We start from the raw sequence: 16,645 nt of genomic DNA, 5'->3' as shown, positions 1-16,645 counted from the left end.
TAAAATTAAAAATGCTAAAATCTAAAATTTAATTAAAGTTATGAAGCATTTAAAATGCATATTAATTTTGAGATTTGCTTACATGTTCAATTATTCTTTAAAAAAAATACTATAATGATCATTAGATGATGACAGTCGACCGATATCTGGTTCAAAAGCAGCAGGAATATGTTCAGTGCAGTAAAAGTATGAAAAAACTTGAAGCAAAGTGTTTTTCACATGAAAGAGGTGAAACAATCATTCGTACTTTGCACTGGAGTGAGTTATTCATTAGTGAACCCTAAAACGAGCCCCTCGTGGGAAAATGTGTCCTGTTTGTTGAGGGTCGTTTGTCCTGTGTTCAGAAACTTCATTAAATCCTCGAAAATGTTTTTTTTTTTCACACTCTGAATGCATCATGATGAACATTAATTCAAGCTCTGTGGAAAAGTTACTCTCCTCAGTAGATCAGCAGACTGTCTTCCACAAACACAACTGGTCACACTGAGGATGGTTTCTGTTATGCAATGCTAGTATTTGTTAAGCATGTGTACGATTATCATTTAGAGGATCATTAACCGTGGTTTACACACAACTGTCTCTGAACAGGTTTTATTGTCTTGGAATGCAGGAACTTTGACTCACTGATGCATTTTATTTGCTTAAACCGTGTCTGTCTCTCTGGATGATGACATTCGCCTACATTTAGTCATAACTGGACTTCAGCATAAGACTGAATTCACACTGATTCTTTGAAACTTTCCAAAATGAACTGGAACACAATAGAAGAACGTATGTAATGCATGATATTACATTTTGTAATTCTGTCACATAATTGTTGCATCATAACTAGTCTTGCAATTACCGTGGACTTCATGACATGATGATATAATGAAATATTGCACAGTTGCCAGAGACAAATACTGTACTGCCAAAATATTTATTATCCAGATATTTATGCAATAATAATAATAATAATAATAATTTTAGATAAGGGGAAAAAAAAGATTGAAATTAAAATACATTTTAACCAAAATAAAATAAAATATTACAAATACTTTTAAGATTATTTCATCATTATTTAGCTTTGCTTGTTGCACTAAAATAAATAAAACAGACAAAAATTACATAACAACATATTAATGTCAAAAATAAAAAATAAATTGTAAACACAAATTACTTAAATTTTAACTAAATTACATGAAAATGAAAAACTAAATAATAATTCAAGGTATTAATAAAAAACTATAATAGTATCTCACTGATTGTAAAATACTCATTTTCAATTAGTTTAACTTGATGTACTAAACAGAAATAACAATGAATAAATACTATATAGATACAGTTATATATCAATAAACAAAAACAATAAATAAAAATACAAAATAAAATGACATGTAAAAAAAAAAAGTAAAATAATGAATAAAAACATGTATATAATTGATAATAATTATTAATAAAAAATGAATTATTAATACAAATACATGCGCGCGCGCACACACACACACACACACACACACATATATTTATATATATATATATATATATATATATATATATATATATATCTTAATGATACTAAAACAAAACGACAGCAAAGGGGTTCAGAAGAGACTGTAATGACTCTACAAATCACTCCAGGGTTTGTTTGCACTTCATTCACTGATCCTGTCTCTTCAGACAGAATACTGCAGAATAAATATTCACTCGCGCCCCGTCCCGTTCACTTTTATCATTTTTGGACACGCTCAGGCGAGGCCCAGCATGGGGAGGTGAGGTGCATTCTGGGATGTGCTGTTGACGGATGTGTCTGGTCTGGAGTGGCACAGCTCACTGCGTTCGCCCGAGTCGCTCTGCCCAATTAGGAGAGACGATCTTACACATGTTCCCGACACTCTCTCTGCACTATTACCTTGACTGATGCCTCCTCCTCTATTAGATCTAATTGGCATATCAATATGCAGGAGTTAAATGGATTAACCTTCTTTAGAGTAACGAGCAGCCTCCTCCGTCTGGGTTCAGGATATCTGCTGTCAGACAAATACAGCGTTTAAATGTGTTCAAGCTGATATATTAGTAAATGTGACTGTGGTTTGGGTCTGTGCTGGTCTGGCTGTGATCCAGAGAGCTTCTGGACGCTCAGAGTAGAGTTATTGAGAAGAAACCTCAAATATACTCAACACATACAGTACAGCAACACTCAAGACTGCTAGCCTTGTTTTTAATCATTATAAATGTCTTTACTGTCACTTTTGATCAATTTAATGCATCCTTGATGAATAAAAGTATTCATATATTAAAAAAATGAAATATTCTTGATCTATTTTTGAATGGTATTGTACTATGTGTTAGTCCAGAGAAAACATGAACTCCTTATAGTCTGGTATCTTCCAGGCTCCACAGTTAGTACTTAATCTTAACGTTAACCTCTGAATAGTTCTGTCAGGTTTGAAGACAAAGAAAGAAAGAAAGAAAGAAAGACATACAGACAGAGAGAGAAGTGTGCAGTGATCTGTTAATATGCTCCAGTGATGTGTTCCAAATCAGATAGCAAGAGCTCGTTAGCATGTGAGCTGATTTCCATATTAACGACTCCTCTGAACCTTCAAAGACATGAATAATTGAGAACAAATGAAATGTTTGGAGGATGTTTAATGTTTCATATGTTACTCCCTGACTAATGACACACGTGGCGTGTCTGTGAAGCGCATCTGCGGTCAGCGTGACGAGGTCAGCAGGCATTAATGATGAGGGAGGGCCGCACTGACCCGAGCGAGACTACAGCCGCACGGGACTCTGGGTAATTAAAACCCTGTGCTGGCGGGCCGAGAGAAGACAGGAGATGGATCGGCAGGGTGGTCCCGGGTCATTTATCTGTTGTTGTGGAGTCGATCAAGTGGACTGACCTGCTGTCTGAGAGTTAAAATACTCTCAATATTTACACTCATGTTGTTTCAAACCCTATGATGTTGTTTCCACACTGGAGATTTAGAAGAATATTCATAAAGCTTTTCACTACAGTCACAACACAACACAAGTAGGCTACTTCAGATTTGACACCAACACTTGTACAGCTGAATGAAAAACCTTTCAAAATCCGTTTGACAGCATGAAGCTGCTTCATGACGCTTCGAAACCTCTGCAGATCACTTGTTTGAAGCAGTGATCTGGGCGGAGTGTGTCAAAGTCACATGATTTCAGTAAACCAGGCTTCGAAAAGTTTTGAAATGTCAATAATTTGCCACTAGGGGGCGAACTAAAAAAACAATTTCTGTTAAAATAATTGGTATGCCTTTAATAGATTACACACTTTCAATAAAATTGTAAAAAGTGTTTTAATGAATGTTTAGCCTGAGTTTTTGCTGCATTTACACCAGCATCTGGTTGGTTCAACTGAATCAGTGTTTCCAAATGGTTTGTTTCTCCCATAACGTATGCAAACACAAGCTGGTCATATGATTAGAATATCATCAAAAAGTTGATTTATTTCACTAATTCCATTCAAAAAGTGAAACTTGTATATTATATTCATTCATTACACACTTACTGATATATTTAAAATGTTTATTTATTTTATTTCTGATGATTATAACTGACAACTAAGGAAAATCCCAAATTCAGTGTCTCAGAAAATTTAAATATTGTGAAAAGGTTCAATATTGAAGACACCTGGTGCCACCAATTAACTCAAAACACCTGTAAAGCCTTTAAAAGTGCAGTATGGAATTTTTGGCCAACAGGGGTCACTCAATCAAAATAATAACATAAGACGTACTTTGATGACGTCGGGAAAGAGCGTAAGGCTCATGGGAGTTGTTGTTCATTGGAACACGCACTCTGTCGCTCCCTATCATTCCTCACTCATTCTAACTTAGTATTTTGACAATCACGTCTTTTCGAACGGAGAGATATAGACGGTTTCAACGGCAACAACATAAACAAACGTTACTGCGCATGAGCGCTTTTGTGGACCTAACTTAACTTCCGGTAGACTTCCAAATAGAATCAATAACAACAGCCAAGTCCCTCTAAAGTAGATATTTTTTGATAACAAACAAAATGTTTGCTGCGTGGATCAGGCAGACTTAATGAAAATGCAAATTCATTATTTGCCAACAGGAGATGTTTTAAAGCATAGACATAAAGCGCGAGAAATAGAGGTTTCCCCAGTAACAGCTGTAAACAAAGCAGAGCTGTTACGCTCATACGCTGCTATCAGGCATATAACATGCAAGTCTTCCTTCAGAAATACAGCGATATAAAACACCTGTGCCTCGCTTTGATATTTAAACATATAAATGTAAGGAATTATTATTAATAAACGTGCAGTACTTAACGTTACTCAATGAAGCCTTTTTGAAAAAAGATCAGTTTTAAAATTGTGGCGAGTCTCCAAAAATAAATAAATGTATGGGAAACACATCCCACAGCACAACCACCTGAGCCCAACTTCAGTTTACTCACCACCTTAACTTTAACTGCGTTTGTAGAAGGCACCGCAGCCAGACCGATATACACAACACAGACCGGAAGTTAACTTAGGTCCAGGCGCGTGCGCCCGATGAAACCGTCTATATGAATTATGAGACCCCTATCAAATCAATATTCCATCTAGCTAGTAGTAATATATGTTAAAAAACACGGTCGCCTTTCGTTAATAATTATAATTACGTTATACTATGATATTGAACAAGTTAGAGAACTGCATTTGAAGCTACTTTATTCAGCTAGATATAGAACAAATGTAGATTTACATGAAAGTTAGTCCGTCTGCGTTTTACACAAGACATCATCGTTTCACAAAATATACGGATATATAAAGTTAGCTGAATAGAATGCAAGCGAGTTCGGCATCTCTCTGTAGTTTCAGCTTGTCACGAAGCTCTCTCTATCTTGGAAATGCAACTCCAATATTTACCCGTGTCTTGTTGCTTCTCTTGTCCCAAAACCATCTCGGGTCATTTATTTCACCCGTGCGTTTCCGCTTCACAGAACGTGGAGGCAAAGCATAATCATGATCCATAACTAAGTTATTGATTGAGGTTTAAATACGAATATAAACAATATAAATATAAAATATAATAGTCTCGATAAAGACTACCACTTTTTCTTCTTCGTCTCGTCTTTGTTTCTGTTCACCTTTGTATTTGGCAGTTCCCCAGGAAGTTAGATAAACTAGAGGGGTCAAAGTTTATATGACGCTATAGACGGGCGACAAAACGGAAATAAAGAAACGTGCCGTGTCTTCTAATTAAACTATAATTTTCTCTGGATTTGAAAGTTGGTGGAAACTGTCGGGATGATGTAAGTACACAACTAAAAAATATATATAACATAGATATAGTGATTTCTGCTATTTTTAAAGCAGAAAAATGACATATTGCGCCTTTAAATGTTCTCTCAGTCTAGTTCTGTAGGATACACAATCATGGGGAAGACTGCTGACCTGACAGTTGTCCAAAAGACGATCATTGACACCTTGCACAAGGAGGGCGAGACACAAAAGGTCATTGCAAAAGAGGCTGGCTGTTCACAGAGCTCTGTGTCCAAGCACATTAATAGAGAGGTGAAGGTAAGGAAAATATGTGTGAAAAAAGTGTACAAGCAATAGGGATAACCGCAGCCTGGAGAGGATTGTGAAACAAAACCCATTCAAAAATGTGGGGGAGATTCACAAAGAGTGGACTGCAGCTGGAGCCAGTGCTTCAAGAACCACTACACACAGACGTGTGCAAGACATGGGTTTCAGCTTCGCATTCCTTGTGTCAAGACACTCTTGAACAACAGACAGCGTCAGAAGCACCTCGCTTCAAAAAGGACTGGACTGCTGCTGAGTGGTCCAAAGTTATCTTCTCTGATGAAAGTAAATTTTGCATTTCATTTGGAAATCAGTGTCCCAGAGTCTGGAGGATGAGAGGAGAGGCACACAATCCACGTTGATTGAGGTCCAGTGTAAAGTTTCCACAGTCAGTGATGGTTTACGGTGCCATGTCATCTGCTGATGTTGGTCCACTTTGTTTTCTGAGGTCAGAGGTCAACACATCCGTATACCAGGAAGTTTTAGAGCACTTCATGCTTCCTGCTGCTGACCAACTTTATGGAGATGGAGATTTCATTTTCCAACAGGACTCTGCACCTGCACACAGTGATAAAGCTTCCAGTACCTGGTTTAAGGGCCATGGTATCCCTGTTCTTAATTGGCCAGCAAACTTACCTGACCTCAACCCCATAGAAAATCTATGGGGTATTGTGAAGAGGAAGATGTGATATGGCAGACCCAGGAATGCAGAAGAGCTGAAGGCCACTATCAGAGCAACCTGGTCTCTCATAACACCTGAGCAGTGCCACAGACTGATCCACTCCATGCCACGCCGCATTGCTGCAGGAATTCAGGGGAAAGGAGCCACAAATCATCACAAACATCCTTTCTTTGTATTGGTCTTAAGTAATATACTAATTTTCTGAGATACTGAATTTGTGATTTTCATTAGTTGTCAGTTATAATCATCAAAATTAAAAGAAATAAACTTTTGAAACATATCAGTCTGTGTGTAATGAATGAATATAATATACTCATTTCACTTTTTGAATGGAATTAGTGAAATAAATCAACTTTTTGATGATATTGTAATTATATGACCAGCACCTGTATTCTTTTAAGATGCTTTGGGGACAGATATGTGTGGAAAAGATTCTTATTTGAACAAATAACCTCATTTAGGTTTGTGCGGTCATGAGATTGAGTGCTGAAGGCCTCCCTGACACCGCTGTGATGTCATGTGATGTGATGGGGGTCATAACCAGGTGTCTGACAGATTGCTGACACCGACACTGAAACATCTCAAACTATTTTTATCTGCCCGTGTGTTTGGCTCCAAGCGGCTTCAGACTGACGGATCACACGCCTGCTGAGCAGAAGGTGTGTGTGTGTGTGTGTGTGTGTCACTGGAGGGCTTATTCTCTGTTTATATCCTGCTACATGTGTCTGCTGTGTTTGATCACTGCGTTTGCTGTGTGTTTGTGTGTGTTTTACCTTGTCATCCCGAGACACAGTTCAAAAGACACGCTGCAAATAAAACCAGCCGTGACCTTGAGCTCTCTCTCTCTCTCTCTCTAACACACACACACACACACACACACACTGATCAAAGGTGACTATAAATACCTCCACACGGTCAGTGGTGGTGAATGTATAGTGCAGCTAGTGTCCAGCAGGGGTCAGAACAGCACCATCAAACCACCGCTCTGCTTCAGTTCTGACATCTTCAACACAAATCATGTTCATATTTCAGATGTTCTGAAATCAGCCGTCTATCAGTAGATCTGCTTCTGATAAATCATCTTCTTTAGCTGTTCTGGATATCCGCCTTCATGTATTTTTGTATAGGTGTGTTTATTTTTGAAAGTCACTCTCTGTACAGACACAAAAAAATATTTAAAGAATTGATTTCTTCTTTTGTAAGCAGCTTTGAATAAAAGCGTCTACCAAATTCATAAATATAAATACACAGTGCTGCATATTGTTTGTAACATGGGGTAAGCTGTTAAACAAAACAGCATATTACTGGCTTTACAGCTAAAACGAAAAAAAGAAAATAAATGTAGAATAAATGTAGAATAAAACGAATGAAACAGAAGTTATAAGCAGTTGATTAAAACTACAGAGAAATATATCAAATAAACAACTTGCCCAGAACTGACATTTATGTAAATTATACTCAATGCAATTCAATCTTCCAGCTTCAATCATTCATTATACACTGTCTGTTGGATAAATAAATATCTGTCTGGTTTGTGTTCACATGTAAAATCTATAAAAATATGATGTAATGATATAAAATGTTCTAAATGAATCTAGATAAAGAATTCCTCCCATATTCCAGATGTCCATCAGAAGTTGATGTTGAAGCTCGTAAATGTCAAAACTCACCCATAAACCACGTCAGTGTTAATCTTTAATACTTAGTATTTTAGAGAGTAAACCACACTCTCTACTTCTGCTCAAACACTAAATCTCAAACATGTGTGAGTGAATCTCTGTTTGCTCTGAGAACTTCGATCGCCACAAACCTTCAACAGCAATAATTACACTTCTCTTCGGATTGAATCGTGTTTGCAATTTGTCCATGCTCGCTTAAACCCTTAAAGATATGAAGAGTTTAAAAGTTAAATTAGAGTTTATTTTTAGTTAGTGCTGTTTAGTAAATATATCATCATCAAACAAAAAAGTGTATGCATCATTGTTTTATTTATGAAACTAAAAATTCAACTAAAAGAGAAAGACTGTAAGTTTAAATACAGTTCAGAGAGAGAATATAGAAATTTAACATTCATCGTCAGATACTGTTTATTGTGTCACAAAAGTACCAGTAATAACCAGAAGGGGGGAAAACAGATTTTATGCATGATGAGGGACTTTTAATTATAAATCAGAAAGCCACGGGACTCTTATTTTGAAATGTCTATGCTTAACTACTTCAGCTACTCATTCAAAAATAACAGCGACATAAAATATGAATCTTAAAACAACATATCTACAACATATTATACTATATAAACACCACAAAGTAAGATTGTAAGTTCATCAAAGGTGCATCATAAGCAATCGTATTCACTGACGGCGAACAGTTCTGAAACCGTGATCCTGTTGAACATTAAATTGTGCAGCGTTTCATGTGTTTGGTCTTGGTGGAATAGATCTGTTATGGAGACTTGTTACAGACATGCTGCTGTGAGCATGTAGGGAAAAATACCCCCCATGTATAACATACATGAAACCACACCCTAGCAGATCTGTGCAGGTGGAGCTGGGGAAGGTGGAGGGTTTCTGAAGCGTGCTGCAGATTCTAGGCGAGTATTTGAATGTTGAGCAGCGATCTCATTGGCTGCTGTCACATGTCCAAGCCTGCCAGCCAATCCCTGACCCCGGAACAGCTCTGACATCACACATCAGGCTGTGAGCGCGTGACCTATATCACAGAGGTATCTGTGACCGGACATATGCAGCGTGTTTAATAACATGAGACAGATCCTCCTCCTGCAGTGCTGTGTAAAAGAGCTTTCAGAAGAAATATCCTAATCTTGAGCGCAGGTCGCTGTAGGGGTGGAGGGATTGTCAGAGTTCATCTCTGTTTCTTCAGAAGAAGAAACGCCCACCGTCCGGATCCGGCCACCTCTGGCTCTTCTGGAAATGAGGGGATTTTTCTCGTGCGTGGCTCTGTCACCTTGCTTTAAACACACAGGGAGCGAGAGCGGCGGACGAGAGAGGAACAGGCCGCTTCTGGTGCCCTGATGCAGAACCTGGCCTCGGGTGATTGGAGAAAACCAGTCCTGATGTTTTGTGCGTCTGGTCAATGGATGAGCTCTCCTGCGTTCAGATGACCCTCAGGAAACGTCTCCAGTTATCTGCTGCATATGAGAGTCATTTCTCCTGCGCTCCTGGGCTTCACCACACTGAGATGCTTCTAGATGGTTTCAGTTCATGAGTTGCAGATTATAAAACTATTTATATATAAACATTTTTCAGAAATCTGACCAAACACATTATTACCTGGTTATTACACAAAACAGGATGTCGTTTGAGTTCATTTTGTTGCAGCAAGGCACTGAAACTCTACTTTTTTTATGTCATTGATTTGTGTAATTTGGACAAAAACACAAATGTAGAGACACACAAAACCACTAACACCTTAAAACCTCCATCAGATCCATCTGACAAATTATGTTGCTGCTATGTTCCCGCCAAAATGATGTCACTTCCTGGAGGATGCCCTTACGATAGGAAAAATATATTTACCAATATATTTCTTAAAATATATTGTGATATATTATAATATATTATTTTCCCTTTTTATTTTCGAATATTTTATATTTTTGAATACATTTAATAATATATTGAATGTACATATATTATATAATATATTGCAAAATATACAAATGATTGCCGCTTTCAATATATTGCAATATATTGGAAAAAATAAATATATATAAGAATATATGCCTAATATATTACATTATATTTTTCAATATACTGCAATATATTTTTGTTTCGTAAGGGTGATGTCATTGAGGCTTTAGTTATTTACATTTAATGTAAATGGATGATCTCTCCAATTGAAATGAATTAAATTGAATTTACATATTCCTTTAAAGTGACATAGATAACCTATTAATTGATTATCAGTTAAAACGTTAACAGGAAAAATGTTTAGCTTGAAATATGTGACCCTGGAGGAAAAAAAACAAACAAACATCCTGATGATTTTTGGCATGAAAGAGAAATATATCATTTTGAACCATACAATGGCTTTTGCTACAAACACACCTGTGTTACCTTTGACTGCTTTTGTGCTGCAGGGTCACAGTTATTAATTAGAGAAAGTGAAAAAAAGAAGAAAAAAATGAATAAGCACCTATTTCTTAAAGAGCCAGTTCACCCAAAACAATCATCATTCACTCTCCCTCACGTGTTCATTCTGCAAATCATAAAAAGATATTCTGAAAAATGAGATTTGTCCATGCAGTGGAAGTCAGTGTGGTCCAAAGCTGTTCAGACTCCTACGTTCTTCAAAACATCTTCTGTGTTTTAGGGAAAGTAAACGATGCCAGAATGATCACTTTTGGGTGAACTTTGCTTTTAATACACTAAATAAAATATAAAAGTCAAATATTTAATTCAGTATAGGCTGTTTATGATAAAAAAGCATCCCAAAAATCTGCAACAGTACATTTAATTGTATATGTGGGCTGTTGCTCACTTGAATTTATTAAATATTTAACATGAAATCACTCACAAGATGACAATGCACTAGTAAGATTACAATAAAACAAAATAGTGATTATATTATATTGTCAGTATGAATAATAGAGAGTGTGTAAAAGTGGCTGCCTGCAGGAGGGCTCTCTCGCTCTCTCTCTGTCTCTCTCTCTATCCCTCTCTCTCTCTCTCTCTCTCTGTCACTCTCTCTCTCTCTCTCTGTCTCTCTCTCTCTCTCTCTCGATCCGCAGCGCTCTGAAAATTGGGGTCATGTTAATATGAGAGGGGTGTTTGTGATCAACATGAACTGAGCTGAAATAATCTGCTAATGACTGTTGGATTGATCTGATCAAACACTGCATTATAGTGCTGTCATTTCATGAGGTTTGTTATAGAATAAATATAAAACTCATCAAAATCTACAAAAAGATCCAGACCATAAAGTAGGTGCAGAACACAATGTGTTCTTATGAGAAATCCATCCTTACTTGCTCTTCGGAGAAACATCCCGTAACTCTTCATTTAGAGAAATCCAGGGCTATAACTAAAATGACATACTAACAATTTCCGTTACTTGAAATAAAATAAATATGAACTGAAAAATAAAACTTTCTATGTTTATTTTATTTTTTATTTCCAATATAACTAAAGCTAAAACTGAAAACCTCAGTTAATCTTAGCTAACCAGCACGAACTACCAATGAAAAATGTATTAATTATGAATAATTTTAATCGTGTTTAAATCATAACTAGTTTCTGTTAATATTATTTAATGAACTAACAAGGTGTATTTTTATTGGCTAATATTAGCAAAGATTCATAGATGCTGTAAGAATGCATTGTTCATTATTATAATGCTAGTTAATGCATTAACTAAAGTTAACTAAGGAAGGTTGGAAAAACTTTATTTTAAGGTGTCCTTGTTACAAATATGATTAATGACAATTAATTACAGTATGCATAATTACATGCAAGTAACCCTAAGCTAAACCAAATCCTTACCCTTAACATATACTTAATACATGCAGTTAATTAATATTGCTCAGTACTTATATGCATAATTACACTGTAACAAGGACACCTTAAATTAAAACGTAACAGGAAGGTTATTATAAAGTGCTACCAATATATATATATAAACTGTTAAATGACAAAAACACAACTAAATTACTATAACTGTATCTCTGTGCTAAATCCACACTGGAGTGATCTAAACTCCTGCAAACAGCAGAAAGTCCTGAGAAAGTTCTAGACGAGGTTATAATGAATGGTGTGCAGAGGTTGGTGTTTTTGAGTTAATGTTTCCAGATAAGCCAGTAAACACTATTACGGCTCTGTTTTAGGGTAGGGTTAGGGTTAGTTACCCGATCTAACTCAATACATCATGCGTTCAGACCCGGAGCGGCCCAATCCCTCATCCTGACACGCCCTCATCCTTCAGTGTCCCACACTTCCTCTGTCTGCCTGCCGTGGGATTGGACAGTAATGGTTTGGAGCAATAAAACTCATCTGATAAGAGTAAAGACGAATGTGCTGGATTTGATTTTATTGTTCAGTGATATTTGCAGTGTAAAAGGTCTCGGATGAGTTATTAAAGTGGATGTTACGTCCTGATATCAGCATGTTGGAGCTGGAACGACTGGACCGTATTAGCCAAAGCCAAAGTTTGTGATCAAAAGTGTTCCTCTCAATTGGATTTGACTGATTTTATCAGTTTTATCAAGCATTATGTGCTGCATTTTTATAATAATGCAATATAAACTGCCTAAAGCAGCAATATGGTAAATACTAAATTTCATTAAATGTATCAAAAATATTTTTTTTGAGAAAGTTTTTTTTTGAAAGTTACTTTTGAAAGCAATGCATTAGATTGCTCCCTAAAAAAGTATCTAATTGTGTTACTTTTTATGGAAAGTAATGCGTTACATAACTTTTGTGTAGCCTTTTCTAAACCTGACTGCATGTTTGTTTGGTTTCAATATAAAAACTTATATTTTTGACAGTTCAGTAATTAAAAAAATGAAACACAAATGTGATGTTTATCTTAAGTTATTATTCCTGGTTGAACTGGATCATCGGAGGCCTCTTGCAAAGACAATAGGATTAAATACATTTAGGATATTTGTGTTATTTAACATTTTTATTATTACAGGTTTGCATCATATTATGAGTTTGCATTTTGCAATTTTTATTAATTTTGAGGAACAGTGAATCTGTTTTTGTGTAAGTTGTGTAATGCATGTTGATATTTAGTCTAGAACTACAGTAAGATCATGTTCACACACAAACACAACGCTTCTTCACTCACTCCTGATTCCTCTCAAATATTTTATTGCATATGAAAAAGTAATGCGTTACTTTACTAGTTACTTAAAAACAACTCGTGTTACTTGCACGTTTCATGTGCACGCTGCATGTTCACATCTCTGTTCTGGGTCATATTGCTGGTTTGTGCTGGTCTGATGTGATTCCCGTGGCGTTTGTGCAGCTGTAGTAACTTCACATGTGGTAGTTGGAGCTGCGGGGTCGTGTGGAGGTCACCGCTTCTGATTTCCTGAAGGCCGTGTTACTGTTGGCTGTCATTTGCATATCCAGAGCACATCTGCATCACAATCATAGATTAATATTCATTTCCTGCCGCATTTGCATGAGTCGTGTAAATGATGGGTGAGTTTTACAGGCCGCTGACAGTGTGCATGAGTTTATTGGGTTGGGTTTAGTGTTTTTTATCATTAAAATGTTTTACATTAGGTTGTGTATATTCACACAATGCTTCTGTGGGAAGATAGGGAACAGAATATGGTAGAATGTACGGTGCAGAGTTAAAATAGTGCAGTGATACAGTGTTTTTTGTTTTGTTTATTTGTCGATTCTTGGAAATGTTGCTGTGTATTGTATATATTTTGACCTGTGTGTGTGTGTGTGTGTGTATGTGTCGTTGCACAGGAAGCTGATGTGTATCAGATGTGAATGAGTTCAGAGTCTCTTCAGGACGTGATGAATGAGTTCTGATAGAGAATTTATTGTGTGAGACCCTCACCAGACCCTCATTACTGACCATCAGTGTAGTGTTTACACACGCCTCTGTCTCTTATGATCAGACCCTGACTGTAGATCGCTAACTTTGTTTTAAAGTAAATTCAGAGAAAAGCATAATGCATTAGCACTATTTTTTTTCAGACAATATGAGTTTCAAAGCACAATAATATTTTACTTTATTGTGACATATTTGACATGATCCTTCATGGCATGTTATTACTATACAGCGGGCTGTGCTGAGGGCCTGCTCACTGTAAAATAAGACACACACACACACACACACACTCAGGACTAATTGTGTGTTGAGCTGAGCATCAGGGAACAGGTAAATGCTGCTCACCTCAGTGGGGAAAAGCTCTGGGAAATATTTACAGACTCGCATGGTCAGTAAACATTTACTGGCGGACTCACGCTCACCTGAAAGAGAGAGAGAGAGAGAGAGAGAGAGAGAGAGAGAGAGAGAGACGGGCACGCGCGCGCATTTACGCTCCAGGCTGAAAAGCACCTTCTGCTCTCGCTCGCGCTAAAGCACCTCTTTAGTGAAGGTAAACTGAGAGGAAAACAGCCTGAAAGTAGCAAACTTGTGTGTGTGTGTGTGTGTGTGTGTGTGAGACAGGGACAGCACGCTAGTATGCCAGACCTGCGAAAGCTCAAAGAGAGAATGAATCGGGGCGGCAGCTGAAACTCACCTTGTAGCGACATCAGACGAGAAGTTTCACTCACCTCCACGGCCGCCCGCCAGCTCTTCCCCTGACATTGAGGTCTAGGCAAAGAGAGCCGCGGTTTCGGGCGACTGACAACGTGTTCCCGTTCTCCTTTCCCATCGCGCGGAGTCGGACCTGCCAGGTCGCATTGAGCTGACAGTGGACTGGGAAGGTGCACTCCAAGCACACGTCACTGCAAATCACCTCTAACTGCGCGAGACGTGCGGGGACAACGGCGCGTTCCCAGTCGCTCGCGGGCGCGCTGGTCGAGAGCTGTCACCTGAAGCGCGAGCGGCCCCGCCGGCGCACACACACACACACACACACACACACACACACACACACACACACACACACACACACACACACACACACACACACACACACACACACACACACACACACACACACACACACAGATGCGCGCTTTAGAGAGAGAGAGAGAGAGAGAGTTACGGGTGCTTTGGACGAGAAACAGAGAGAGACGTGTGCTTGAGTTTACTTACGGGTGTTTTTAAAGTCAACATGGATTTAAAGTGCACTCGGGCTGCTTTCTGAATTCATCCAAACAGAAGTACCTCCTGTTTCATTGAACAAGGGATCATGCTGTTTACTGTCCCTGTAGGCCAGACTGTAGAGCACCGCGCTTGCAACGACAAGATCATGGGTTCGATTCCAAGGGAATACATGATGAACTGCAATGAGGTCACTTTGGATAAAAGGGTCTCCCAAATGTGTAAATATATAAGCTCATTCATTCACAAAACTAGCCCAGTGGCCAATCAAAATTAGCTCAAATTATCCCAATGACCCCATGCCAAATATCAACACTGAAAATGTACCCCAAATACAGATTTTATATGAATTGTTATACACAGTTTCAAGGTGAAAATCACTGTAGTTATCGTAAACACAGTCTATTTTAATAAAGGAGCTCAAAGGCATCCTATCCATCCCAGTCCCAAAACTCATATAGCACAGTTTTTATATTGGGAAATGTAAAATGGGTAAAATATGTTCATTTCAGTCAAATATAATTTATGCAAACAGCTGCAAAAGTCCAAAACCATGGACTTGGCGACACAACTGTGTGCTCTACTCTTCTGTTTGAGTGGAAAACGGCTCTAAAAACACTTTTGCTTTTTAATTTTTTGGACCTAAATTCCATGATACAGCTGCAGACGTGAGCTTTAGCTATTCGCTGTTAATTTAATAAAGTTTGGCCGAACTCTAGTAGAACTTGTCAAATATCCCCACATTCTGCAATCTATGATCTTTGAGCAAAAAGATTTTAACGTCACTAAGTAATCAAAATTGACAAATCATATTTTTTTATTATAGCCAGATGAGTTTCAGTCCCTCTGTCACTCACGTGAAACAATCGCAGCATTAGCAGACCACAACAATCCAGTCAGTCCCCAGTGGACCGCCATTTTCTTCCTCATTCAAGAAGCTGTTTTTCTTAAATATATACTAGGGAAGTAAAACGATCACAATTTGCATTTCATGCCAACTTTAAAGATCGATTCTGTAACAAAATTCTATGTCTGTAGCTTTTTAGCTCTGTTATCACCTACTACTAAAATATGTCAAAGGTGCAAAGGCCAACTACTAAAAGATGACAAGACAAACTTTTAGCAAACACATCATTGGTGAGGCATTTACTCATTTTTTGTCTAATCAAAATCTCTCTAGAATGAGAACACTCTTCCTCCACAGCTGACCGGCTAGTTGGTTAAATTCAGAACATATTACTGTTAAATAGTTCTAGAAAATACCATTTGTAATTTAGTTTCATGTGTGTTTGTGTTTTATTTTGTTTATTTTCTGACACAACCATGTTACTCCACACAGATCTTTGGCTATAATGGTAGTAAACAAATGAATGTTGTTATAAAATAAATTTGATAACTAAATTAATTAATGTAAGATCTCCAAGCGGTTCTATTTCCAGAAACATGTGGATCATTTTCAGGCTTGTGCTGCTTCCCAGAAAGTGAGAAAATTCCTGGCACATCTCCGGCTGAAGGTACCACACACACACACACACACACACACACACACACACACCGTGCTGTAAGGGGAGAGAATGTCAATGACTGCAGCCACGGATCAATCAGTGGCGATCAATACGTGACATTTACCCTCCCAGATCTCCACACTGACC

The sequence above is a fragment of the Carassius gibelio genome, chromosome A6 (assembly GCF_023724105.1).
Source record: "Carassius gibelio isolate Cgi1373 ecotype wild population from Czech Republic chromosome A6, carGib1.2-hapl.c, whole genome shotgun sequence".
Taxonomy (NCBI): Eukaryota; Metazoa; Chordata; class Actinopteri; order Cypriniformes; family Cyprinidae; genus Carassius; species Carassius gibelio.
This window is presented reverse-complemented; position numbering follows the sequence as displayed.